At 43.1% G+C, this 26,785-nt stretch overlaps 1 long non-coding RNA gene across 1 annotated transcript; it reads left to right on the forward strand.

Annotated features, from left to right (window-relative positions):
* The first annotated feature begins 203 nt into the window (after window positions 1-203).
* Window positions 204-26,785, forward strand: LOC149858092 (uncharacterized). Its single transcript, XR_016443989.1, has 5 exons — window positions 204-515; window positions 1,084-1,280; window positions 1,916-1,987; window positions 24,787-24,863; window positions 25,902-26,785. It is a non-coding gene; the product is annotated as an uncharacterized LOC149858092 (long non-coding RNA).

A 26,785-nucleotide genomic window follows, 5' to 3' on the forward strand; every position in this document is an offset into this window, starting at 1 on the left:
TTCTGTAGCACTCATATCAGGGACAGCTCTTCATGAACCTTTTAAAATAAACTGAGAAACCAATAAAAAGGTTTTTCCTGCTGGGATTGTAATGGGTTAAACATTTCCAAAGCACTTTCTTTTTTTATGAGCCGAAGAAGTTATATAAGGACAGAGGTAAAGTGGCTGCTGTAGAGTCCTGCTCTGAGATGTTTTGGGTGTTCAAGAGAAGTGAAATATGGCTCTGGCAATCGTGTTTACGGGAAGGCACTTGGCGTCTGATGCAGCTCCTATTGAAGTTAACGGCATCAATTGCATTGAGAGGTTGTGTAGGATCAAGCCTGTTGGCTTGGGTTGGTATCGAAGCAAGGCAAAGAAGAAATTCATCAGTAGGTTTACAAGCTAAACAGTGGTGTGCGGGGTGGCATGCAGTGGTTGCAAGAAGAGCAACGAGATCTGAAGTGAAAGTTGGAGAAACACCATCACCAAGAATACACATAGTGAGCCAGCTGCATTATGGGAAGAGCTGCGCACAGGTCAGGAACAGTTAGCTTCTCTTAACCTTGTCTTACTGGCAGGGCATATTCTCTTTGAAGGGAACCGCCTTTTTGTGATCATCTCCGGCATCAAGCACATGCCATATAGACCTTTTCTGGGTATTCTGCTTAGTCGCACGGCTTTATTTGTGGGTGGGTTTCCCAGCAAATATGGGAAATTTAATTCTGAGGCTGTTTGAAATTAATCATTAGATTTATTATTTGCCTCTCTCATTCTCCATCTTGCAGATAATTTTATATTGCTTGTTTAGATTACTGTGTGCCACTCCCCTTTTCAAATAGACGGTGGTGCGTGCAGCCGCGTTTTTTCTATTTGTGTTGACTGCTGAGATAGATCTGACAAAATGAAACCGCGGGGAGCCTGTGGGCTACGTACCTGTGTCCCGTTCAAGAGCTGTAGGTTCATGCCGAGGGTTTGCAATGTATGCTCTTAACCAACGAGGTTGGATCTTGGCATACCATTTTAAACGCAGAGGACGGGATGATTTGGCATTAAGTGGTACTTCTCTGGTGCGTCCATCACATTTCATTTTTTTTTCTTTTAAAGTAAAGTCTCTGATCTTTTTGGCTGCGAAGAAAATATAGTGAGTGTAACGTGATGCAGCTCTGCCTCTCTGTAGGTGAAATCCTATATGTGCAAGAGACTGGGGTATGTCACCCACTGGGTGATTTCCCAAGGCACCATACCACACACTTTCCTCCTCCCTCCTGGCTCCATGGATTATACTGCGGGCTGCTTATTCAGTAAGTATCTTCTGCTGATTCTCCTCTATTTTTCTGTGTAACGTATGCTGCCCTTTCAGGGTCCAAGCCTGTGAACTGCTGATCACTTTGTTGTTTTGGCTGAGCCTGGAGGAGGCTTGGCACCTTGCATCTCTGATCTCTCAGAAGTCAGCAAGACCATCATTTAAAGCAAAGCTTTTGTGTTCACACCCCAGGCAGCACCGACTATATGCTTACTGCAAACCTGGCTCCAGGTTTAGGCTGGCATAAGACCATTGTTCCTCGGTAAATAATATTTATAACATAGCGGGGACAATACATAAGCTGCATGTTTACTCAGTATTAAGGTTTCCTTTCCAAATTGCACAGCTCATTGCTGAGTGCTGTTCCGCAATATATCTTTTCAGACCACACTGCCAGCCTTCTCTGTTGGCTCAAACGCACTATAATTTTTTTTCCGTTCCTCAAGACTCCAGTGAAAGCAATTAGGCACTTTCAGGTGGCAAAGTTACTCAAAGATAATGGTGTCAGAAACATTTGGGTAAAGTGGGTTTTCTGTAAATCCTCAGAGGAATGATGATGATGTGGTAACTCTCTCTTGGGAAATGCAACTGCTCTTTAAAATATCCTTTTATCTCATCTCCTTTGTATTGCAGCTTTCCACATCCCTTCCTCTTTCACCCCCAGACTGTGGCAATTGAAGAATACCATTCTGCTCAGAGATCCAGGTTAGGAAAAACGCATCGGTCCAGAAGACTGATATTTTCCCCTACGCTCCTAATAGAAGAGTACTGGCCTAGCTGCACCAGGAAGAGATCCAGTTATCTTCATATTTACTTGTTAAGATGAATTGCTATCTATAAATGGACTCAGGCTTGGGGTATGCCTGAGATTAAGCACTCTCAGGTGGAGGCAGTGCAATGCCATCATACCTTACTGCCTGCCTCTGAGCTCAGCTCTGAAGCAGGCCAGGGACTTGCTTATTTGCTGACATAAACTAGAGAGGGCTCAGGGCTGCACAAATTTTAACCAGCGGGTCTTGTTGCTTATGAGCTTTTCTGACAGCTCAGCTTCACCAAAGCATCTCTGAGCTCCTTAGTCTGATCCAAGGAATGATGTGAGCCAAATGTTGCCCGTGGTCGGGGTGCCTCTTTAAAGCAGGCACCCCACTTTAGGTGACTCTGTAGTGGTACAAAGAGGCCATATAGGGCTTAGAGCAGGGACGCCACTGAAAATAATGCCTGGTTTTCTTTACCATTGCAACTTTTCTAGTAGTCGCATCAGCCTTGGGAAAATGCTCTGCCGTGGTGGCTTGTCCTGAACTATTGACATGGGCAGAAGGAAGGGCCTGGTGGCACCTTAAAAACTAACTGGTTTAGAGAGGCATAAGCTTTTATACGTAACAGCCTACTTGCCAGATATGAAGAATATTAATTCAGGACTAGCAGGGTTTTTTTGCAAACTGGAACTCGCCACTGACAGGATGCTAGCCTACCTGTAAAAATTTACGGGCTTTATACTTGAGCTTGACAATACAGGCTATAAATAAAGGCAAGTGTTTTCTATTGTGTTCTGAATGAGATGTGCTGGAGGTAAGATTTGCACATGACATTACCTCCATGGTATGGAGGAAAGCCTATTCAAGGTTTGCTCGATAGGCATGAAGAGCAACCTTAATGGATTCACCTGCAGTGGATTAGTTTAGCCTGTCGTAATGGGAGCAGATGCTCTATTCACAATGTGGCTTCAAGCATTTTTGGAGTGCCAAGTCTGAGCTAGCTAATTGCCCCAAATTACCATTTTTGATTTTCCTGGTGCTGAAATAATAAATGCGAAAAAGACAGACACGCTCCAAAAATATGGATCACAGCCTTCAGAGCAGTGACATTTTCAATTTTCCAAAAAGGCAGAAATCCCTTACAAATTGAGCATCTGGGGACATTGGGGTTTGCAGATTAAACAACACTGCAAGTGTGTAGTCAGGATAGCTGCTCTCCTTAATTAGAGTTGACCCGCTTAGTGCTTTCATGTTAATAAAGTTAGGAGCTTTTTTGTATTCTTCTGTAATCTCACAGAGCATCAATATTTTCTCTGACAAATGAGTCTTGATTACCTGGTGAAGATTGATTAAAGGCCCTCAGCCTGTTTGTATGAGGTTTGTGGTACAGTTTCCCCTTTAATAATCATTCAATTTACTCAAATCTACTTTCATTTTAAACCTAGGATACTTGCATTTCCATTCCCTGGTGAGAGTTAAATTCTCGGTGGTGTCAGCAGAGCCATTTGGGCAGTGCAGTGCAACAAGCATGATGGATGGCTTTAATTCGATATTCTTAGACTGTCTTTGATGTTGCTCTGGCTCCAGTGAGAACTTGCCATAGAATTAAATTAGCACTGCATCTGCTTTGCATTTGTACTCCAACAGCCAGAGGGCATATAAACCTGCATTAAAAAAAAAAAAAAAGAAGAGGGAACTGGAACTGAAACTGAAACTTCTCCCTGCTGCAACACAGATCTGAAAATCTTTAATAGGCATTATACAAGATCTCAGCTTGCCTCTTATCTCCACATTGGTTAGACGCACTATTTTTGCTAGGAGGTAAAATATTACAGGCCCCTCTACTATCCCTGCTCTCCTGAGAAAATGCAATCATCTCAAGAAGAAGTTCATTGGCTACAGCAAGGGTTCTAGAATCTAAAATAGGAGATTTTATTACGAAGGCAGAATTAAAACAAAGTATAATGTTACTTGTCTGGGCCTTAGTCCTGCTCCATACTCGTAGCCCTTAGTTCAAGACATTTGGTGGAACAATTGTTCTAATTTTTTTCTATCATGCAAATAGGAACCCTTTTTTTTTTAAATCTCAATCATTAGATTATACCTTTCAGTAAAGGCTACTTGTGTGAGTAATAGTTGTAGGACTGGGCCTCTATCAGCTTCTGAGGAACTTGAAAGGGCTTGCTACCCAGTGTAGTGTTCTTTGCTGTGAGCAGTTCCAGTGACTATAATACATAGGACTTGGCATGATCAAGCCACTAAATTTTAATTGTACCAAGCTTTGCTGGGGTTTGGTGTTTAGTGATAATGAGGCAGAGGTTTCACAGCTGACTGTTTCTTCAGCATTTTGTGCAGCAATGCCCTTCAGGTTTAAGACCTTGCTTATGCTGGTGGCCATACAATGCCATTCAGGAATATCCAGCACAAAGCCGTGACCTCCTGCCTCTTTAGAGAAGGCTGCTTTTGCTTAGTCATGGCGGGCTACTCTAGCTTACCGAGCTAGTGCTCATGGATGGAGGAAGATTGGAGCTGTGGCCAGCTGCCTTCTTACTATGGGGAGTATGGAGCACTGTCCTTGCATGCAGCCACTCCAAGGACCACACAGCCCTTTTGTCGCCATCACAATGGCACTCCTCCCCTTCCTCCCACCCCCTTACACCAGGTATGTGCCCTTGCATAAGATTTAGGCCTAAAAGTTTTCAGTATTTCATAACCCATAAGATACTTCCTTGCATCCAACAGTATTTATGGAAGTTCTTTCAAGTGCATTTCTCAGATTGTAAGCCACTTCCTTTGTTGAGAGACATATTTTGTTTGTCGTGGGTAGGGTGGCCATCATAGAGGACATTCTGGTTTTCTGCTACTCTGTCCTCTGTTGATACCAAACTGGACAACTTTATGTCCTCTGTTTTTCTTGAAGAGAGAAAAATAGAGGACATAAAGGTGTCCAGTTTCATACCAATAGAGGACAGAGGACAACTGGACTGTCCTCTGTGATGGCCAACCTAGTCTCAGAGATTTTTAATGGGGGTCATACTGAGTTTATGTATCTAAACAGACCTTCTACTCTTGTTTAAGAACGGTGTCCATCTTTGGATTGACTGTCCCAGCTTGGACACAGGGGAAAAAACTGCAAACTAGCAAAGAATTACAGCTATTAAGATGAAAGTGGCCAGTTTAGAATCTCACAGTAAGCCTTTTCATAGTGAAAATTAAAATTAGACATTACTCAAGTCCAAATAAATACAAAAGTTTGTAACCTATTTTTGGACAACCATTAACTGTGAAGATTAAAATATGCTTACCACGTTCACTTATTTTAAGTCTAATACATTTGTATACACAGCCTCTGAAATTTAGAGAAATTTCTTACTGGTTTTTAATGGGGGTTGCAGGTGACTATTTATTACTTTAAGACTTTTTTGTGATGCATGGGAGGGGAAAGAAATCATATGAAGCCAATTATGGTCTGATCCAAAGCACATTCAAGGCAATGGGAGCCTGCCCATTAACTTGGATGGGCTTTGGCTCGATTGCTTACTGAATGTATTATAAATATTGTAGTGAGGTTGTTAAACGAAGGAACTTGTGACAGTTCAATTTTCCATCAGCATATGCTCTTTTAAGATAGTTCTTCATATATTAACATACTCAATGACCCACATCCAGACATCACCTTGCAAAAGCCATGGCATCTTGTCAGGCTGCTCATTGCCTCTGTTAATTCCATTTACTTGTTTGTTATGGATGGATTTCAGCCAATCCTGGAGCATCTGTAGAGCCATGTCAGTGGGAAAACAACAACAAGCTCTATACTGTTAAGCTTAAGTAGTATTTACGAGATTTAGTATGATTTTTTCCAAAGCTTAACCTTTTCTTTGAACCCTAAAAAACATTGACTGGAGGTATAACTCTGTCTAGAAAGCCTTTTTTTAAAACTGTAGTATCTGCCTGGTATTGGCACTTAATGATTGTATAAGGTAAAGGGCTGGTAGGAGGAGCTGAACATTTCCTCATCTCCCATAAAATGAAAGAGTAGTTTGTTTAATGTGTGAGAGAGGCAAGTTATTGAAATAGTCACTTGGTATTTCAAGTGCATATGGTCTCCTTGACCTTGGTAGAATTACAGGGGTTAGACTTTTCTAAGAGGAGTAAAAAGCACAGTGATTTTGCTTCCTATGGTTCCTGAGAGCAGAGATGCCTAGAGCTTAGCTGTTAAATCCCTGTTTTATACATCTAGTCAGAAGTGGCTTGATTTTTCAGAGATGCTGAGCTCCCCCAACCTTATGTCAAAGGAAAAAGATCAAAACTTGGGCTGCAATGTAGTATGCTCAGCAAATTAGGTTATGGATTCAAATATGGATTTATACGGCTCTCTCTTGGAATCCATGTTTAAACATTTTGATCATTTTCTCCGTAGGTGAAACAAAGCTCTGCCAAAACTACTGAGATTCAAATGCTGCAGTTTTGAATTTGAAACCATGCAAAGGCATTGATTTCACATGACTATAGCATAATTGATTCCAATTTTCTCCGAGAGAGGATCTGATTTGCTTAATCAGATTCTGGTGCTCAGAATATGGACAAGAACAACAAAGGCATTTAAAAGGGGATGGGGACTTACTGCAAGATGGGTGTTCCAAGATAATTGTTCCTGTGCCTGCTCTTCCCCAAGAGTAGGTGGGAGCTAAACCATGGTAGCTCATGTTGGCTTGGAACTAGGCTAAGTTCATTCATGTGAATTTTCTGTGTGTGTCAACAAAATGGTGGGTGATTGTTTTGCGAAATTTGATAGCTTCATTTGCCCAAAAAAAGCTAGTAAAGAAACAAAGTGGTCATTAATAAGATACTGAAATGAAGTAAGATACTGCAAATGAAGATTTAGGAATGCAGGCTAGGGATAGAAGTTGCACATAAACTGGTTTAAGTGATCAGAAACTGGTTTAAACCTGTAACAGAACAGAAGCTCAGTCCACATAAACCAGTTTCAAAATGACTGAAACTGGTTTAAGAGAAACCTGGTTGAATGAAGTACAGTATCAGCCTTAACTGATTTGGGTGAATCTGGTTTATGAGATTTCTGTCCCAGAGTCTGTCCTGGTTCAAGTTAAATCAGTCCCCCAGCATCCCAGAATGCTTTGCAGCCATGGGCTGGGCTGTCTACTCCAGAGAGCAGAGTTGGCCCTGCCCCTGTGCTCCCTAGCCAGTACAGTGAGGGCTGGCTGACAAGGAGGTAGGGGACAACCCTGGCTGGGGATGCAGCCCAATCTATGCAAACCCCCCCCAGCAAACCCCAGCTGGGGTCTGGTGCCATGGAGGGGAGTTAAACACCCATTCCCCTGCTCAAAATTACTGCTGGATGCAACTTTGGACTACAAATCCCAGAGGCACCTGGAAGTGGGAAGAGGAAGTGATGAGCAACCCTGCAGAGTCCTGCTGCTGTAATTCTGGACTGCAAATCCCAGAGACCTCAGGGGCAGCAGGAAAAGGAAGTGAACACAGCCAGATAGCCATGCTGTAGCACCCTCCAGCTTCTGGTATGAGCCACTGCAGGCATGTGGCTACATTTCCTGAAACAAAGGTAAACGTCTGTTCACTTATGTTTCAATTTAATCTGTGCAGTTAGGACTAACCTGAGAAGACTGAATTGATTCAGCCTCCGGGTTTTTGACTGTTTCATAGATTTCATAGACATTAGGGCTGGAAGGGACCTCGGAAGATCATCGCGTCCAGCCCCCCACCCAAAGTACCTAGCTGCAATGTCAACTTTTACTCTTAACAAATACTAGCAATGGAGTTCTCCAGAATTTCTTTTTAGAACTCCAGTTTCACACACGTGTCTTAGGTGCCTACATTCCTCCAAAATCACTAACTGTCTTGTTGAATCTGGCCCTAGATGTTTAGGAGAAATTCACTAATAAACTGTTCAGTCTATCATTAGCATGTCAAAAAATGAGCTTCAGAATAAAGAATGTTAAATGACAATAAGTGACTGAATCTTGGTAGCATAGAGTGATGCTATATTCATGCTCATGCTGCATGCATGCATTCCCCAAAAGAATCAATCGTGCAAAATTGGGGTGTATGTCTTAAATAGTTTCATAGTTTCTAGGGTCGGAAGGGACCTGAACAGATCATCTAGTCCGACCCCCTGCCATGGCAATAAGGAAGCTGAGTTTTTCTTTGCTAGAATAGAAGTAGAAAGGAATAGAAGCATGGGGAAGCAGTGCTGCAAGATGGCAGCCAGCTTCTCTCTCAAACAGCAAGCAGGAAGGGGCAGCTTCCAGTGTTAACTCTTTTACAACTATTCTCAAATTAGCAACAGATCTGGCTGCTTAGCCAAAAAGTGTTGCAAATGTGAGAGCAGCTATGAAAGGGTTAACACGGGGTGTTGACCCTTCTGCATGCTGCCTGCCAAAGAAGTTGTTGACCATCTTGCACCATGACTTGAGGAAAAATCTTTCCCCCCACTATATTCTGCTTTCCAAAGAAGGTGAATGCCTTATTTGAGGGCATGTCATATGGGAGAACGTAGGATATTTTTTCCCTTCTTTCTTGCCATGGACGTTGTTCATTTTCAAATGAATAAATAATATCTAGTTTGTACCTAACATTCTCCAGCTGTTATGGGATATAATAATCTATGAAGATGTATTCATTAACCTAATGAAATCTAGAGCAGTATAAAAAAGTCCACTGGATTTTAGTTTCATTTGAAACCTGGATGTCAGGCCAGGTTATTTAAGTTCTTTTGAAATGTTAAAACTCTTTGAAGAGAGCCTGAGCTAGCTTTGGGTTTTGCATAATAACCTAGCAAAGTTCATGGTCTCCCTTGAACCTGATGTTGACTGAGAAGTACTTGGAGGGTGTGAATCGATCAACGGAAATAAGGTTGGGGGCGGGGAAGGAAATGTGTTGATGTATTCATCTGTTGAAAAATGGTTACAATTTATAGCTCCAGTTTTTAGGTAAATGATGGACTTGATTGGGCAGTAAATGAGAAATGGCTGTTTCTATTCAAGTAGCAGTCTCATGATGGATTATGAGAACTACTACAATGCAGTATGTTCCATGTTTGCATTGACTGACCTGACAAAGCAAAGCAAAACTCTGAAATGAGTTCCCTGGAAAATCAGTGGGCCTAGAACTCTGTACATAATTGAATATTTTCTTTTTTCAAGGACTTCAGAAAGATGATGGTTTCTTTCTTCTTCTGTTTCTTTTTTTTTTTTTAAACTCTGACTCTGCCCTCGAACATGTATGTCACTTTGTTCCACTCTAACAAAAATGGTAAACTAATCATTCATAACTGTATGTTCATTTGATGAATTTGGGATTTTTTAGTAAATTATTCTCAAGTGATTCAAGTCTCAGGCCTTTTAAAAATATTGATATTAATAAGCTTGTTCATATAATAAATCCTGAGCTATAGGTATTTTGCTTGCTTTTCATTTTGAATGATTCCAGCACGTTGTGATGAATAGTGCTGGAAGCCATGTGCTATTTTTTTTGTTTCTTGATTGGATTATTTATGTCACAAACTAACAATGCAAACCCTCTGATTTATTGCAGTGAAACATATAGCATTTGAATTTAATGAATATTTCAGCTTTCACTTTTTGTGAATTTTGTACTAGTAAAGGTTATGCACTCAAATGCCTTGGGAGAGAACATGAAATGGTTACGGATTTGTTCAAATTGAAATGTAGTTTGTAATTTAAATGAATATTCAGTCATCTTTTCCTTTATTCGCTGACCTCTTAGTGGGGGCATACTGGGTTACTGTGTGATCTCCTTTCATTTGAGACTATGAATACTTGTTAGAAAAGAAACATTCTTGTAACATCCAGGCAAAATAGTTTAACATGGGCATTTCCTGTGATCAGTCAAGATCCTCATGTCCCTGTACCTCTGTCCTAGCCAAAAGGTGAATTAATTAAAATGATATTTTTGGGCACATACTTGTTCCTTTAAATTAAATGATAATCTCTTGAGTTGGTAAGGGATTAAATTTAGAGAGAGCTTTTTTATTTTTGACAGCATTTATCATGTTGCATTCTTTCAGTCAGTGCATACCACTTTTACCAGCCATCTCCTATGTCAAGAGAATTAACACCTGGTCTGTTAGAACTTGCAAAGTTCTGGGGCCTCTGACAATGTTCCAACAAAGCAACAGTCAAGCTTGACTTCAGTGGTTTAGGTTCAGGGCCTATGCGAGTTGTCCCAGGAAAGGAGCACTGAGGGATTATTGCCAAGTTTTTCAAGGGTTCCTGTGGGCTATTCATATCCTTTTAGTAAAGCATATGCAGAGGTGCCCCCTTGGTTCGTGCTGGAGTATGCTACACCTTTTGTGATGCAGTCTACTGTGAGGATGATGGAAAGACTCCGTATGCATGCTGTTTCTCTCTTTTAAATAATGACAATAATTTTGGGTACCAGTAGGATGGGATCACAGCACGGAATTAATATGTGACTTTGTGTTCTTGCTGCAAGTTTTATTAAAAGAATGAAAATGTTTTTTGTACTTCAAAATAATGTGCTCGCTACTGGAGTGTGATATGACTCACAGTATTTATTGAGTTTTGTTCTAATTTCCTCCTCTTCTTTACTTGCCTCCCTTTTGTCAGTTTTCATGTTCTATGTTTGTCTAATTATTCGTGAGGGTTTTGAGAGAGGACCATGACATTTGTTTGCAAGATTTCTCTCTTTCAGTTCTGCAGAGCTCCTACATTAGGTAATAGCTTGTTAACAATCATTTATCATATTTACCCAAATTCAAGACTACTTTGAATTTAAGATGACCCTGCAATAATTAGATTCTAGACATGAAAAATTGATAAACTTATTATACATTTCCATGTATAGAATGTAGTTCTTGGAAGGTTGTCTCAAATGTGTCCCCCCACATCGCTGCAAAGGGGAAAGCATTGGCAGGGGTCCAGGCAGTGGGAGGTTAGGCTGTGGGGGAGTCAAGCAGGCTGACCTCTGCCCCTTACCCCCTACCACCTGTCCCCACCCCTCTCCCTTCACTCAGGGTAAGAGGCAGCAGCAGGAAATGGGGTCAGTATGTGAACCAGCGCTTCAGCATCTGTCTGCCTCCCCACTTTACTTCCAATACACAATGAAAGTGTAACAATGGGGGACTTTTTAATCTGCAGATTTAATCCTTACCACAGTACAGCTACCCCAAGCATTGATGAGAAAGAATTGGTCTGACTTTTAGAACTACAGCTTGTGCCTTGCACAAAGGCATGGATACTCCTGCACACACGCAAGCACGAGGGGGAGTTAAAACTATTAGCTTGTTTTCCTTTTATTCTGCTGGTGTTCTAAAGAGTGATCACATTAAATTCTCCTCAGGCAGAACAAGAGAAGAAATAACTTGGATGTTCTCTCTAGGAAAGAGAATGAAGTAAGTAGAAGTTATATATAAACACACCTAATGCAAACTGTCTGAGAGACAGTTTTGGTTACAGTGAAGGGAATTCATGTTCTCACAACAATAATGGACTGCCCCGTAGAATTTGGTCCTTACCCCGCGGTGGGGTTCAGTTGGAACCTGAACAACACCGCTGTGATGTGAAGCTGAACAGGTCCTATTTGCATAAATGCTTCACTTTGTATAGCTAGAAAGAGGGGAAATAGGAAATAGTAAGTTAATTGGTTATACCTAGAGCAGGGGCAGGCAATATATGGCCCATTGGCCAGATCTGGTCTGCCAGGCCATTCTATCTGGCCTGCGGGGCCCCTAAAAAATTTAGAAAATGAATTATTATTTTTCCATGGCTGCTCGTCTAAGCTGACAAGGTGCCAGTGGTGGCAGGACCCAGAAGGATCTGGCAGCATGACCCAGGGACAGTGTCAGCAAGGTACCACTAGCCCTGCCCTGCCTTCAGCCCCTCCCAACCTCAGCCCCCAACTGAAACCCTGGCCTGGTTACCCAGGGCTGTTTCCTGCTTTCCTGCACTTGGGAGTGCAGTCAGATAAGAACAGGGGGAGGGGGAGGCCTGCTGGTGATGGTCACAGTCCGTAGGGGCTGGGCTGGCTCCTGCTGTGTTCTGTGCTCCTGACCATACAGGTGGGTGGGCAAGAGGAAGGGGAGAAATGATGGAAAGGTGGGGAAATGGCAGTGGCAGTGATGGCAGGCGAGGGAGGAGAAGCAGTTAGTGGGCAGGCAGGAATGCAGTGACATCTGGGCTAGAGTGTGGGGTGGAAGCATGGAGCCTGCACTAGTGGGGGTCCAGGGCAGGGCAGCAGGAGCATGGAGCCTGAGCCAGAGGAGGGCCACTCACATGGTCGGGGGCAGCAGGGCAGGCCCTACAAAGAGAGGCTACGGGACCTGAACCTGTTCAGCCTCCACAACAGAAGGCTGAGAGGGGATCTGGTGGCCATCTATAAATTCACCAGGGGGACCAGCAGGGAACGGGAGACTCCCTGTTCTCCTGAGCACTACCAGGAGTAACTAGGAATAATGGCCACAAGTTGACTGAGACTAGGTTCAGGCTAGACATCAGGAGGCACTACTTCACAGTCAGGGCGGCTAGGATCTGGAACCAACTTCCAAGGGAAGTGGTGCTCTCTCCTACCCTGGGGGTCTTCAAAAGCAGGCTGGATAATCACCTAGCCAGGGTCGTTTGACCCCAGTACTCTTTCCTACCTATGGTAGGGGGTTGGACTTGATGATCTGCTCAGGTCCCTTCCCACCCTACTATGGAACTACGAAGGGGAGGGATGTCTGGTGGCAAAGGTCAGGGGTTAAGAGAGGGGACTTCCATTCCCAGGATGACGACCAGGGGTTGAGCCACCTGTCAAGGGGCAGGGCTACCCATGTGGCCCTCGACAACTTGTCAAAACTAGTTAAGTGTCCCTTCAGCCGAAATAATAATTGCCTGCCCCTGAGCCTAGAGGCCAAATATTGGAAACCAACCAGTGAATTAACACTGAAAAGAGAAAGGCAGGGTTTGTGTGAAGGGTTAAATACCTATGAAGGTAGGTAGCCTTCTCTTAGTCAATGGTGGGGTGATAGAAAGGACACATTTTTCATGTCGCTGGAACTTTGTAACAAACTTCACTGCTCTTCTAGCCTTGATGAGACAAAATGTAAAGATTTTCTAATCCTCTTATAAAAGTTTATCTGGCAGACAGCATGCTTACTCGTGGTGTTGTGAGATAAGTGATATATGGTAGGAAAGTGTGCAGGGGGTGCATTTGGATTCTGAACAATGCCGCTGCGATATGAAGCTCAACGGGGCCTATTTGCATAAATGCTTCATTTTATGTTGCCCTATAGCAGAAAGGAGGGGAAATGGGAAATAGGGAGCTGAAAGGTTACAGCTTAGAGGCCAAATATTGGAAACCAACCAGTGAACTCACACTGGAAGTGCAGGAGGAAGGCTCTGGTTGGACTACTCAGTACAAAGTGATTTACTGCTCTTATCAGAAAAAAATCTGGTATAATGAATTTGCATTTATTGTCATAATGGGCTTAACAACCTGAGCCGTCTTCTCAATCTTCATTTTAAACAGGTTTATCCTTGAAATTTAAATATGTTTGTACGTAATGTTCTCAGAGGCATTTTTTCCCCCTTGTCTTTCTACTTTGTAGATACATTAAGAGTTGGGGGCTTGCAGGGAATGAAGTAGGCTACCAGAGTGAGAACGTTTAAACTGCAGGAGGCTTTGCTTCCCTTAATGATTAACCTGAACTTGCTGGGTTTCTAAAGAGATCTTTTGGCCTTGCATTCCCTCCTGGGGTTGGTGTCACCTGCCCTAGGTAAAGCTTCCTTTGCTGAACACTTCCCAGGCTGCTGTCTTTGCACTTGTGTATTCTTAATTCACTTGGTCTTGAGGAGGCTTCTAGTAGTGCTGGCTTCTACTTGGCCTCTCTGGATAATGTTTTGAGCAGATCCTTTCTGTCGACTGCCCCTCCATGGAAATGGAGCCTTGCAGCCCCACTGTTCGGGGCACCTAGGGCTAGCACTGAACCCCTCATGGCTCAAGTGCGCCTTCTCCTGAGCTCCAAGCACATGCGTACCCTACCATTACATCATCAGGACCACGTGACACTGAAAGCTAACAGGCAAGCAGGGTTTCTAAACACAACTCCTCTTTAGTTAGTGCAGGCGATGCACAGGTCCAAATAATAACAATGAGCCCTATATGCAGTTATCTGCCTCAGTTTCCTCAGCACTCAGGAGTCTTCAGATGTTCCAGATCTCCCCTCCTTTGTGTAGCTTATCCTCTGAATTGAGGAGTCTTTCCCTCGCATAGGCAGTTTTCCTTCTTCTGCAGGTGGTCCTGTAATGAAAAAGAATATCAGACCCAACTACACGACGCTTGAGATGTGTATCTTGAAGTCCTTTTCTTCCTGTTTCCTGCCCCATATTTCTGTTACTGTGAGTTCCTCTGAGTCCCTAAAGATAGCGCTCGTGCACAATAACTTTTTCCCCCTTTTGCGGGATTTTCCATTCTCCAAACTCGAGCCCTGCAAGGCAGCCTGGGCCAGACTAGTTTCCCTAAGCTTCACTTTTCTCTAACCCAACATGCATGCACTTGAATGGGAACCACTGAGGTGTGACTGCTTTCCATTGTCCATGCTTCAGCGATACAGTCAAGAGGAGATGTTGGGCCTCATACACAGAGGCTAGGGACAGACATTACACATCCACCGGTTTAAGTGATCAGAAACAGGTTTAAACCTGTAACAGAACAGACATTCAGTGCACATAAAACAGTTTCAAAATGGCTGAAACCAGTTTGAGATAAACCTGGCTGAATGTAGTATCAGACTTAACTATGGGCGACTGGTGCCACTTTAGTTGGGGGAGGGGGGGCACCCAGCGACCGGGCAGGGGCCAATCACACTGGCTGGAAAGTGGCTGCGGTGCTCCCGGAAGTGGCTACGGATCTTCATCCGGTACTTCCGCTCCCCAGCTGCCGCGCCTGGGGGGCACTGGCGCTCCCGCCTTCCCCACCCTGCCCATCGCCTAAGTGGGGAGTGCAGGCTGTCGGGGGGTGCACCAGTGCTCTCCCTACGCATTGCCACCAGACTTAACGGATTTGTCTCAAACCAGTTTATGCAATGTCGCACCCAGACCACAGTGCTACATTGTCCAGAATATATTTGAGGAACCTGTCGGTGTACAACTTACGCTCTCAGTAGTGAGGAGAGAGCCATGGGTATTCTACGAAGTGATGTTACTGGCTTCCTTTTTAATTGCTGCCTTGAGAAGAAGAGGTTTAATAAGCTGCAGAGTGGACATGAGACGTGGGACCCAGTCATTTATGGAGAAAATGAGGATTTATCTTTTTTGGAGGATGCGTGAACTCAACTTTTACTGAAGTAGCCATTCCGTCATTGGACACCCCCTGTATCAGCTCCCTGCTGCCCCCCATGGAAAATAGTCTGGTGTCTGATCCATCTGTGTATGCTCAGGACCTGGTGGCTGGAGTGCCGCTGCTGATGGCAATAGGGTGAGGAGCTCACACCGTGAGAAAATAGCTCTCTGTGTGCTGAAGACCAAATATCCATGTTGCCGTTGAGGTGGAGTGGTGGACCATACTTGTCCTTGATGTGTGGCTACTCTGTTGGTCAGATTTGTTTACCCTGATCCTTCCCTCCCCCCCCGGCTTCAGATACATGTGTTGGTGTCTAGGGAAAGGCTCCTTTATTAAATATCTATGGCCAGATTTGGTGTTCCAGCTGTTTCGTGGTGTTCACAGCTGTTCAGTATCACCCGTGTAGGGTAAAACCATCAGAGCCTACCAGAGGATCTCTCCCCTGCTAAACTATGCATGTTCTGCTTTGGGAAATTTGATTGAACACTGTTTACACAAGGTGCCTCCTTTGCCGTGCTGGACTACTCTCCCAGAGAACCTTTTGCAAAAAGTGTTGTCACTTCAGATTTGAAGCCCAACATCTCAGTTTGGCTGCCTTTGACTACTACTGCAGCAATGTGTGCAGAGAACAGCCATAGCCTCTCAGTGGAAACCACCAAGCAACAAAGCGGCACTGACTGAGTCCAGCATGACCACTGAAGGCCTCTTCATGGAGATTATTTTCTAGATTACACTGATGAATTAAATCCATTCCTGGTGGAAAAACTAGCTGGTTTCTGTGCTCCTCAGACTTCCTCTTGTATACTGATGCCAAATATACAGTCTAGACTTCTGATCTTCCATCTAGGGCAAGGTGTATGATTTAGAAATGGCGTTCGTGTAATTTCTGCCATACTGCTAATGAATGAGAGTTGCTGTGATGCTTGCCCTGCTAGCTCTTCAGTAATCTGGGAATGCTGTGAATAGACTTTTTTGTCCGTGTGTACTGTATGTGCCCTAGCACCGCACACCCACACGATTCTGGTGCCAGAGGTTAGAAAAAGAAAAACGTTCTTTCAGTTTTACTGTGTATCATGTGCGGAGTATTTTCTCAGTGCCGGGCAAAATAATTTTGGGCATTATGTACTTAGTGTTAAAATATCCTTGTTCCGTCTCATCTTGGCTGAAGCTGAGACTCCTAAAAGTAAGGCACTAATCTCTGGAGAAAGCGAGGTATTGGGAAGGCATGGAGGAATCTGTCTTCACTGCATCTTCATTCTGACTAGAAACATCTTTGCTTTTTCACGCCCAGGTGTCTCCTGATCGGAGGCTGCCAAACTGCATAGCAATTTTATGATAGGAACAATTGTCCACTAGAGGCTAGAACGAGACCAACAAATTAGTTTTCATGCCTGGAGAAGTGGATTTAAACTCGCTTCTTCAGCGGTGAAAAATGGTGCACCGAACCTCTGTTACTGATTCCCCTGAGCTGGTTTCCCCCCCACCTTTTTTTTTTCCCTGTCGCCCAAAATGTGGCTCATCTATGTGGTATTCTGCAGCGTTCATAAGCTCTTGTTCTCAGTGGATCCTAAGCAGATGTTTGTTCATTTCTTGCCTGTGCCTGTGTGTTTCTTTCTGTTTGCAGGAGCCGGGACTGTTCAGGAGTACAACAGCGCACAAATGAGAGGCCTCCGTGGAATTTGAGTAGGTCATTACGTCCGCGAGAGTTTTGGATCTGCTCCGTCACAGCAGAAATTGGGCCTGATTTTAAATATATGATAAATATACCGATAATTGAAATTAACTCTGCTACTCAAACAGTAACACTGACAGGCAGGCTCAGAGTAAAGATTTATTTGTAATGGCAGATAGTACTGCAGCAGCACCTGTATATACAGCTTCTCTCTCTTGCACCGCAGCAAAGCATGGGGTGAGATCTAGGAGTGAGCCGTGACCTGGCAAAGCAGTCCTCTGGGGTATCTTTCCCTCACACATTGCTAGGGAATGACAGTCCTTTTGGCCATTAGATCCTTGCCAAAAATACAAAGCCCTTCCTTTCTGAAAGTGGTTTTAAGAGTACAAAGAACAAATTGTCATCTGTTTGCAAAGGGTGGCAGATCTAAGCTCTTCACCCAGGGCTCCTTGGGCACGGGGTTGTGCTCAGGGTGTGGACCCTGTGTGCAGGCTCCCCAAGCTCTGCCACCCCATCACCCCTTTGTGGCACTGAACTGTACCAGGCAGCTGCAGGGGAGGTGGCAGGATTGATCCTTGCCTATGTTGCATCTTGGTCACCTGCCAATGGCATGAAGAGAGAGGGGAAAATGCATCAAAGCAGAGAGGAGAATTCAAAGCAGAGCTAAACAGCGTTGTCATCCCTGGCCGATTTGAATGTAGCTTTAGGCTATTTGTGTGCCTTTTTTATGTTTAAGAAAAGCAATAAGGACTTTTGCTTTATACATAATGGAAGAGATTCACAAAAAAAGTACGTGGCTTTCATAGTCATCGGGCCAAGATTTGTACCGTTTGTGCTTTAGATGCACACTAGCAGAATAAAATGTAAAGATCCAAATGAAATGGCAGGCTTTTATAGAAGGAAAGAACAACTTGAGTGATCAGCACTTTTTAATGGCTCCCTTTTCTTAGCATCCATAGAGAGTGCCTTTTCAATCAAATATTACCAACAGCAAAAACATTATCTCGCGCACAGACAGATGGCAGGACGATAACTGTTTTAGAGGGACAGATGGCAGTTCCTTGTACCCAGTTTCTACTTTCTGTGTTTTTAAAGCTCAGCAGTTGCAATGTGCAGCATTCAAAGGGCTATAAAATACCAGCCACTTTAAATAACTCTGAACCAGGCTTTCGAGTGATTTGTTTTAAAAGGAGCCAGTCCTATTTAAAACATGATCTGCTGAGAACGCCTCGATATTTGACAAAGCAGATTGTAATTTAGAGAAATGGTGGCTGACTTGAAGCAATTGCAGAGCCTTTAGCCTCTTGTTAAGGTTAAAATAACAGGAGATGAAATGGTATATAGGAGAATATTCCTTTTTTATTTATTTTTTAAATGGTCGGACTCAGCACTAAGGAGTAGGTGCCATGGGAATATAAAAATAAAGTATGGATCGGTACGAGTCACAGCAGAAACAGTTTGTACAGACATGACTGGAATTCCAAGTTGGCTTTTCCCAAGGACTACAGAAAATGAGATTAGATCCACCGTGTTATGGATCTTCTTCTACATAAATGGTTTAGAACAGGAAAACAAATATTTAGTTGCCTTGTGAATCTGAGAATTACATGAGAGAGCTTTCTCTTTTACACTGGGCTTTTGCCAGCAGTGTGGTCCCTGCATTGCATGAAGCATGCTTCAAGTCCTGTGAACTTTGCTGAGGGGGTTCAGGGCTGCAGGATCAAAAGGATGTGGGGGTTCAGCACTGTTTTGAAAAGTACAGGAAATGCCTCAGGCTGTATTGCTGCTTGAAACAGTGTTGGCTCTTATAAATAAGATGTTTCTGTTTACTCCAGCATGGTTCCTGATCCAGTGAACACAGATCTGACTTCAGTGGACTGACTTGCACAAGTAAGAACTGCTTGTGTCCATCTGGGTTCTGGTATTTTATTGTATACAAACAAAAGATCATTGCCCACAGTATTGGGGATCCCTATGGGTACAGACAAGGGTGATAAAGTTTTGTCCAAGATGAAACAGACTTTCTGTGAAAACTTAAAAATGTAGACCACCTTCCCAGCAACACCCTTCTAGCCTGCACGTTACCAGCTTATATACCAACATCCCACACCAGGATGGCATCCAAGCCTGCCTTACATATCTACAACAGCAAGATTACAACTCAGAGCACAGACCTAAAGGTATTACTGAACTACTGAACACTTCATCCTCACACACAACTTCACTTAAAATAACCAACGCTTCCTGCAGGCCATGGGTACAGCTATTGGCACCAAAATGGCCCTACAATATGCCAACCTTTTTATGGGACACCTAGAAGAATAATCCCTCAAGAAGTGCACCATCAAACCCATGCTATACTTAAGATATATAGATGACATGTTTATCATTTGGACTGAAAACTTGTCATTTCTGATTGATTGATTTCCATCAGAAATTCAACAATCATCACCCCTCTATCAGACTCTCTCTTGAATACTCCAGCGTCAACCTTTCCTTTTTTAGACACTATGATCACTATCCAGAATGGTAAAATATGAACCATCATATACGAGAAACCCACGGACCAACATACATATCTGCACAGAACCAGCAATCCTCCTAAACACACCAAGAAAACTGTAATATGCAACCAAGCCCTCTGACAACACCAAATTTGCACTGAGGAGAATACCTGCGATTGTCACCTCACAAATCTCAAAAGGGCTTTCACTCAACAAGGGTACTCTTCCAGATGGATAGTATCTGGGTGGCTCTTTCAAAAGTGTGATCTATGTAAAGAATTGATGTAGTACAAAAAGAAAATCTCCATGAATCACACACCATTAGCTATGACAGTCCCTCCCTCCCTGGAACCAAGATGGAAAATCCTCAAACAGTTGCAACGCAAACTAGAAGAAGACCCAGTTCTTAAAGAGATCTTCCCAGAACCGCCCATCCTAGCTTTTAAAAAAGCACCAAACCTCACCAACCTTATCACCGGAAGGAAACTTCCTATGGCCTAAAACACATTGAATGGATCCAGACCACGCTAGGACAAGAAATATAAAACCTGCCAATCTATGTCCACCACTCCCACAGTAACTACATCCCACAACAGAACCATCACCATTCCTGGATCGCATACCTGCCCTTCCAGAAATGTAATACATCTCATCTAGTGCACCAAATCCCTAGTGGAAAATATATAGGAGAAACCAAACAATAAACGAGTACCAGAATGGATGCACACTGAAAATCTATCAAAGACAAAAATACCCAATTACCGGTGGGTACATGTTTCTCACAAGACAACCATTCCCTCTCCAATCTCTCAGTTCTAATCCTCAGAGAGAACTTACAAAACACCTTTCATAGACAAGACTACCAACTTCACTTCATCAATATACTGGATACAAAAAAACATGGACTAAATATAGACATTGGACTTGTGGCAGGTTATAACCTGCCTGCCATCTGATAACCCCAGGCACCTCTCTACAATTTACCAGCTACATTCCACCACCAGGTCACATTCCTCCTTCCCTCTCCACCTGTCATCCCTCACCTATTGTCTCTCATCCCCTCTGATTCCTCACTGCCATACATCTGCATTTTCATACTGGCTCCTATCCCATTCAGGAGAGAACAGTACAACTGTAGACTCTCCCTCTGAAGAAGGGTGTTTGTACCCAAAGCCTTGCAAAGAACAAATTTTTCCAACTATTTAGTTGGCCTAATAAAAGATATCACACTTAACCAAAGAACATAGTCTGCCTATAAAGTGGGTAGAGCATTTACTCAGAGTGTAGGGGAGAACTCTGATGCCACGTCTCACAGCTCAGGAGAGCACTCACCACTAGGGTATGGGGCATTTGGAGGTCCTGGCAGAAATATCTCTGTCTTTCCTGTACCTGCTTTGTATAAATGAATATTTGTTGGAGCAAGACCTAGAATACTGGGGTACTGTTCCCCTGTTGTGAATCTTACCCACAATGATATCCAGTATTCTCTTGTAGGTCTTGACTACCTCAGTAGTATATTTAATGAGCCTGAGAAAGGGATGAGGGTATGCAATTTTTCCAGCCTGGTGGTTGGGATACTTATGTGAGAGGTGTTTAGTCCTTCCTGCAGTGATTGTGTAATTCATGCAAAGTGGAACAGCATCGCCAAGACACACTGAGACTCCCCTGTACCCAGAGTAAACCTCTAACCTGGTGGTTAAGGCACTTTCCTGGGAGGTGAGAGGTGTGGACTTGTACCGTCTCAGGCACAAGAGGGAACTGACTGGGTCTCCTGCACCTGAGATGAGGGCTCTAAGCACTGAACTTTTGGTCACAGGGGGGAATTTCTCCTTCTCCTTCAGCAGTTTTATTAATATAATCTTTCATTTCCTTTACTTTCTCACTAGTGCCTCCAAATGAAACATTTTATTTTTGGATTGAATGGGATGTTTCATATCAAATTAAATGAATTTCTTCATGTTTTCATTCATCAAGAACAAACACATTTCAAAGTCAGTTCAATCAGAACTATTTTTCTAAAATGTTTTGTTTGGTCTCAGCTGCTGAAAGGAGTGCCCTATAACTATGCAGTCCAGCACTTTTTTAGCCAGCAAGTCAGAGCTCTTTGACTATCTGCATCCTATATCTTATAGGCTAAGTACAGATAGTTAAAAAGCCTGAGGCTGAATGAATTCAGTCTTTGCAGGTTAATTTAAGATGCATAGATTAAACTGAGAAACAACTGGACGCACATTTACCTTTGATTCAGGAAATGCAGCCACATGTCTGCAGTGGCTCAGGCCAGAAGCCAGGGGGTGGTAGAGCCCTGCTTTCTGGCACTTCCCCTTCCTGCTGCCTCTGAGGTCTCTGGGATTTGCATTCCAGCATCACAGTTGCTCATCACTTGCTCTTCCTGCTTCCAGGTGCCTCTGGGATTTGTAGTCCACAGTCGCAACCAGCAGTAGCTTTCAGTAAGTTTTTAGCAGTGGGGCAGCTCCATATGCAGGGGTAGAGGGGCTTAACCAGGGGCAGTGGGGTGTATCCCACCTCCCTGGCCCCAGACCCCAGCCAGGGTTTTGCCTGGGGGAGGGGGAGAAGTCCCTGCCTCTCTTTCCCCCCAACCCTTCTTTGCTGAAGCAGACAGCACAGCCTAGCCCAGGACTGGAAAGCATGCTGGAAAGCTGGGGGACTCTGATTTAATGTGAACCAGGAAGGGGTCTGTGGCAGAAGTTTCATAAACTGGTTTGACCCAAATCGGTTAAGGTATCTTAAACCAGTTTCTGCCATTTTGAAACTGGCTTATATGCACTGAGCTTCTGTTCTGCTACAGGCTTAAACCACTTTTGGATTACTGAAACTGGTTTACGTGTAACTTTTGTCCCTAGCCATAATGTATTAGATCTATCTCACTGTCTCGAGACTGCATTTTTGATCCCCATCAATGCTTTCTCTACCAGAGAAAATGACATTGTGGCCACTTTGTCTTTAAGGTTGTATCCTCATGGAGACATTGCCACTGGGACACACTTACCCACTGAAGCCACTAAGGAGCCTCAGCCTTAAAACAGCAGTTGAAGGAGAAAACTTGGTACCTTAAGACTCGTGGAGCCATAGTCGAAGGTCAGATAGATTGCCACAGTTTTGTCCAGTGCACTGTAACTGGTGTATTGGATCAAACCTTTTTGAGACTAAAGAGTTACTGCTTTCATTCTCAATCAGTTATGTCCTTCCTCTGTTGTGTAGTGGGCTGACTGATGATGGCTGTCTTTTGTGTTTAAAATACTTCCTATTTATCTACTGTCATTTGTAAAACTGCACAGAATTGGCCATATAAAGGGAAGGGTTTTACCAGGGTTTAGGATTACCAGGGTGCCTAAAGAATGGATCTCACCACAGGAAACCAAAAGAGCGTGGCATTTTTAGCCTAGCAAGGCAAAGGCTGAGAGGAGATTTATGTTCAGAATATAATTGTCCACTAGAAATATGTTGTTGGGGTAAGCACCAAGGGCAGGAGCTATTTAAGCTAAAAGACCATGTTGGCACAGTCTAAATTGGTTCTATATAAATAGAGACTGTAATTTATAAAAAGGTTTCCAACCGTCACAGAAATGTAAGGCCTTGGAGTGGCCTCCCCATGGTAGTAAGGAGGCAAGAAGCCTAATGGATGTTAAGATGAAACTTGATTTGCTGTAAAAATGAGATTATATGATGTGGCTGCCTGCAAAAGCAGGAGGCTTGACTTGATAACACAAGAGGCCCCTTGTAATCTTATGTTCCTAATAACAGCTGCAGGAACAACAGAGAAAAGAAGCAACATGAGAACAAGCCAGACCTCAGAAGGAGGGTAGGGCCAGCAACAAGGGCTGCCATTAAAGCCAGTGCCTTTTTGGCAGTTGTCATTCAGCATTAGTAGGACTGTTGCAGTATTTCCATGCCACTAGATTAGGACATTATTTGAGTAGCATCTCAAATCCCCCCACCCCCCGTGTGATTGTTGTTGAACATTCATTTTGCCGTGGCCACCACTGTATGCAGAGCAAAAAGTGAGCCGGTGCCCAGGAAGGTTTTATACCGAGGTTAGGGAGATTGAGGCTATCTTGCTGCAATAATTTTTATCCAAAGTTTGGGTGACTTTATTGGGCCATGTTCCAAGTAATTCTCGTTAATTCTAATGGGCCGTATACTACTAGGGTGGGAAAGTTTTCAAGCATTTAGTGTTTCTGGAACTGAAACATCTTGTAGGAAATGCATGTTTGTGGAGGCTGTTTCTAGAAATTATACAGAATGGATCACTGAGGGCAAACATGAACATCTAAAATGAAAAATCTATTGTATTTAAAGGTGTGTGTGTGTGTGTGTGTGTGTGTGTGTGCGCGCGCGCGCGCACATGTGTGAACATGTGTGCACACACCTGTGGTCTCTTTGGTGTGAATGTCTTAGCTTACAATTGAAACACTTATGTAAAAAGCAAGTTTTCATATGTTGAAAATTCATGGAAGTTGAGTTTTTAATGACTGAACACAAGAATTCACATGAATGAGTGTTCATCTTCAATTCAGGTTTCTCATTTAGTGAATAAAAACTTGGCCTGGCAACGCAGGCATTAATCTGGAACTCAGATTCTCTGTGTAAGCAATTCATTGTACTTACTCAGTCTGGAGACTGGGAATCGGTTGAGGAAGATATTTTGTAACTATTTTCAAATAAGAAGTAACTTTGTGCAAATTGTCAAGTTCTCTTGGACACCTCACAGACACTTCACAGACAGGAGGAGGCTAAATTCATTGAATAAATGACTCATTATATATTGTTAGCTCAGCTTCCCTTCCTGGCTTGGTGAGATAAAGCTTCTTGCCTTCTTTTTCCAGCAGAAATCAAGATCTTTCTGCAACTATAGTTTTCTATACTGCAGCCATCTTGATTGATTCTTTAGTGTCAGAGTAAATGTGAAGGGAATAAGAACAATGCTAGAAAGAACATCCAGAAAGCAAATAAATAAATTACGCAGTGAGACCTCCTCATCTGTAGCAATATCCACATGTTGCCCCAAGCTGTAAGTCTTAATCCCATTACATTTTCCCTTTTGAAGTGTATTACTGTATTGTGGTACACACACAACTTGTCCATTGATGTATTTTGCTGTTCAAGAAATAATAGACTCATTGGCTATGCTTCTGGTTTTCTGGAGAAAACTGTTTAATTTTCATTTTTAAATGCAACTAATCCCAAAACAGCATTCTGTGTTTGTTCTGCCAGTCATGAAGCTAGGTGCCTGGGCCTTTGGCGTGGAGTACCAGAAATGAATGAAGCCTTCGAAAGCTCTTTTTTCAATGGTAACCTTGCTTGACTTTAAACCTTGTTGTATTTCTAGGATGGGAATGCAGCCACGCTGGCTTAAGTCTGCTATTATTGAAGTCAGTAGAAAAAACACCCAGGGAGAAGTCCTTGTCCCATTGAAAGTCCTTGCCCTTTGTCTTTGTAGGACCTTTTGAAATGAGTACAATGCGAATGCAGACCTAATGTATGGTGCAGTATGACTGGTGCGTTCTGTTTGGACACACCTGGATTATCCAGAAGCAGTCATAGCTCCATAGCCTTTATGTCCTTCATTTCAGTTACTCCAATGAATTTACTGCTTTTTTTATCTAACTGATCCTCCTGAACTCTTTCATAATAGCAGATATACAGTCAGTATCATCTGACATATTTTTAGGCATCCCTGTTGTAAACATGTAAGTATTCATTTAATGCTTGAATTATTTTACCATCCTCTGTGGCTGCATTTCTCATTCCATTTTAAAATGGTCTTTCTTCATCGCTGACTGAGCCCCCATCTATGCTGAGAGAGGGAAAAAAAAAGTGTCTCTTGGTGTTTAACATCTCCAGTTACACTTTCCCCAGATCTATTACAGATCCTTCCCTGGCTTGTGTTCTCTTTTACCCTTTTGTTACTGCACCCAATGGCCTTTTATTCCTTTTTATATGTCAGGTTATAATTTTTTTTTAACTGTATTTAGTGCTTGTCAAAAATTGAGCAGTCTCCATGTCAGTTTAAAAGAGAAGATTCTGAGAAATTACAGCTGATAATCTGTAATGATGCACTTTGGCCCTTAAAGAGCGGTAGGGTAGACCATTTAAGCTTAAAGGTAGCTCATTCTACTCTTTTCTTCCAAAAAAAACAATTAAAAAAAATAACTGCCCCAATATCCAGTGAGAATTAAGAAATTAGATCTGCTTGGCAGGTAGGCTAGAAGCAGCTGCTGGATTTGACTGGGAAGGGTGCTCAAACTCCAGACAAAGCACTTGTAGATAGGGGGATGTGTCTGTGCTTTGGCTTATTGTTGATTTGTTTTTTTTTTTACCTGAGACAGTTTCATAATGACAGAAGCAGCATCGAGACTGGGAGACATGCTGACGTGTGCTTAAAGGCCTAATAACTGGGTCCCTGGACGAGGAGAGACTCTTCTGTTAGCTTGGAAACTCAATGCGTCTCATTGTGACTCGACATCTTGAGGTCTGTTACCCTGCCCCAATTAGTACTCTTTGGGCATGTCTCCATGTTCATTAATGTGCCATAGTTTCTGCTCATTAAGTTTAGTACTTGGATAACAAAGTACTAAATCAATGCGCAGTAACTCACGCTGCTGCACAGGAGTGCCGGCTCATGGATTTTTCATGATGCTTACTGCACAGTAGCTTAATAACACAGCGCAGTCACTTATTTGCAGAGGTTTTGCCCTGCACGCTCCTGTGCAGTAGAGTTAGGCTACTGCACAGTTCGTGTCTTATGCACATGCGCTCTTTTAGTAAAGCTTAGAGATTGCAGATGCATGGCTGATGGTATTTTAAGCCTGCTGTAATGAAGCTGGTGGTGAAATGTTCATTGACTACACTGAGACTATAGTTTGGATCTAAAAAAACATAATGCATCATCCTAGGGCCAAATCTGAAATAGGACTTATATACCTAAACCAGGACTTAAGCACCTACCTCCAAAACTGTGAATCAAAAATCCCTTAGAGGTGGCCTAAGCTAGTTAGCTGCCTCTCTTTGGCCCTAAGCACCTGTAGCTGTGCTTCAGGCTGTCCCTAGAAGTTTGTGGCTGTGAGCTCCAGCCTCAGCCCCTTTGGGATGCAGACAGCAGGCTGAGCTTTCTGAAAGATTTCCAGGTGCCTCGTATGTGCAGCTGGGCTCTACCTGTTATAAAAATATACCCCCTATCTCCTCCTGGGCTGGAGATATCAGAAAACCAACC

The sequence above is a fragment of the Crocodylus siamensis genome, chromosome 8, assembly GCF_052110815.1.
Source record: "Crocodylus siamensis isolate JL-2025a chromosome 8, ASM5211081v1, whole genome shotgun sequence".
In the NCBI taxonomy this organism is placed as follows: Eukaryota; Metazoa; Chordata; order Crocodylia; family Crocodylidae; genus Crocodylus; species Crocodylus siamensis.